The sequence below is a fragment of the Bactrocera dorsalis genome, chromosome 5 (genome assembly GCF_023373825.1).
Source record: "Bactrocera dorsalis isolate Fly_Bdor chromosome 5, ASM2337382v1, whole genome shotgun sequence".
Classification (NCBI taxonomy): domain Eukaryota; kingdom Metazoa; phylum Arthropoda; class Insecta; order Diptera; family Tephritidae; genus Bactrocera; species Bactrocera dorsalis.
Genome location: NC_064307.1, coordinates 16390064 through 16392968, shown reverse-complemented (window position 1 = coordinate 16392968; position 2905 = coordinate 16390064).

The window sequence follows — 2905 nt, the reverse complement described above, 5'->3', positions numbered from 1 at the left end:
TGCACAAGCGTGTAACTAACAGTATTTATGACTGCCACACAATGTCAACAATTCAAATAATTGCCTTTGACAGAATACAGGTGTGTGTACATACATGCATACACATTTATAAGTATGTATATTTAGTGTAATGTCTATAAATATTTGCTCGGATGATTTTACGCAGGAAATCAGCTGATTTGTTGCGTACATTTGTACTACTTAGATAATATTGATTTAATTATTTGATTATTTTCATGTTCGGTTTTGTGTTATAGAATTTCATTAAAAGCATTGTCATTGGCAATGTCTGATTAATGTGGCTTACAAGCGCAGCAAATAACATATTTTTAATCAATAATTAATTAAAATGTGTCATAGAAATTTAGATTGTAGAATTTAGTTTGAAAAACTATTTATTACTCGTATTAATACAATATGAAATGTTGAACTGGTGACAAGACATGCAAATCGCTATAAAGCACTCATGTTCGGTGGTTTGTGATAATATACCTTACATATATTTGGAGATTTGTTTACTTTTCTGAATAAAATATTTCAGAAGTGTATTTATTTATATTTAGATGTATAATCTTGAAATCGATTTCGTTGATAGAAATATAATCCAGAAAATTGAGTTGAAACAAATTTATTAATTACAAATATATGGCAAATAAATAAAATCTTTGTATGTTGTTGTCTTACATCTTCCATATGCACAATCCTTTGTTTATAAAGAGTGACTCAATTCAAGGTTCCCTATTTTTTTTTTCAGAAAAAACACAGAAATTACAAGTTTAATGGGGAATGTTTATTATCATTCGAAAGAACATTCTTTGGCATTAATTTTTTAAAGAGTAACTCTTTCAAATGCTGACTATGGCTACTTCTCTGATAATGAGCCATTGAGTCCAATTGTTGATGACTCGTTCGAGCATCCAATGGGATTTGAAGCGGGATTGTTCGCATAGATTTTAGACTTTACATATCGCCAGAGGAAAAAGACTAACGGTATGGTAACTCAGGTATCAAATAGTCGGTTATTATGACGCGATTTCGATCGCCAATGACGGTTACTTTCTCACCGCCGTCATTTTTGAAGAAGTATGGACCGATAATTCCAACGGTTCACAAACCACAGCAAACCGTTGTTTGTTCTGAAATACGGCAATTTTTCTTGTTTACCAAATTTTGGCTCGAAAACATCGGATCTTCTTGGACCTTTTCAAGAGCCCATAGAATGGAGCGATGTCGCTTGGGAAAGTCAAGCGACTTGAGTTCTTGGACGTGCTGTATTTTGTACGCTTTCAATTTAAGATCTCGTTGTGAAATGCGCCAAGTTATTCCATACGTCAGTCCGAGTCGCTGCAAACGGCACCAAATCGACTCTCCATGGTCTTCGTGTATACTTTCAGTTACGACTGTATGCTGGTTGTGGTCTATTCGATCAAATATCATCCAATAATGAATGCTGGGTCTTAAGATGCAAATTTAAGGGGAGAGCCTGCATTAGAGGCTTCAAATTTTTTATTTTTTGAGGAGTTTTTTGGAGGGAAAGAAATAATTGATTCAAGCGAAATTTTTAGGGCTTATAGTTATATATAAGTATATTATTTTTTGGATACGAAATCTTTGATACTCTGCCTTTGGGAACCAATTGCCCAATGCATGTTGCATGTTACGGCGGGCAGGATGCAGGGCGCAATTACCATCGGAAAGAAAAATTCATATTTTTTAAGAATTTATCTTCTAGATAAACTAAGAGAATTCCAAAACTGAAAAAAGGTGGTTTGACTTTATGTTGTTTAAAAATATGTTCAAACTTGACTATTCTTAGTTTGTTTAGTTTAAATAGAAGATATTTAATGCCAAAGGAATAAACTTTACGCCAAATCCTTACTACGCTTAGTTTTTTTATCCTACCCGCCAATTAAGAAAAATCGTAAGAATTAAAAACCGAGAAATCGCGCGTCAAAGTTTTCGCTTTCTGCCCAAGGGCTAATATATCCACTAGACGCTCGGTCACTATTTCCCTTCTAGCTTCGAAAATATTTCGAATTCCCATCTATAACTTTGGGGACATATTCTTAGATAATTTTTAAAGAGATTTAAGCAAAAAAAAAATCGATTTTTTGGAGTTTCTAAGGCCGACTCCCCTCTTATTGTGGAAATTCGCCTTGCAATCACTGAAATATATTGTCCTATTAAATTTTCTTAATATTATGGACCTACAAACATACATATATGCCATTTGGTGACAAAGCTTTTTATATGCCCATTTCATTTTTTTCTTCTTCCTTTCTCTTCGATTTGAAAGATTTCCATTTATGGTATGAACTGTGCGAATATTCTATGTAGATTTACTAAGGCTACTTATGATCTTAAGAAAACTTTTTTTTCAACTTCCGAAGCGCAATCCAAACATTATGCAACTTCTCCAATAATAAGCTATTCACTCTTGCTCATACACTCACGCTCCTCTTAATTACTAACGGTTGTAACAACTAATTCATTGCCTGCAACCTTGACGACGCACAAATTGCATGTGAATATTCTCGTATTAATTTCATGTGCTCATATAAATTTTATGCATGCCGCTTTTCAATTTCACTTCATTGAAAAATTTATTTTGCACTAAGCCCGAAGAAATAAAACACGAAATGAGACAAATAACAATTGCAGTCTTAATGAATTGTCATAAATTTCGACGGTGACAAACAAAAAAACAATAAAGCCACACCTAAACGACTGCGCTGTGAGTGTGTGCATGTGAGTACTTGTGTGTGTGTGTGCTCTTAGCAGCCAATAACAACATAAGTAAGAAATATATAATGATGATCGGCAAATGATGATCTCACCCAACTCAACTAAATGGCGAGCAAACACAGCGTATGCCATGAGTATCCTGATTTCGTCATGTTTGCTT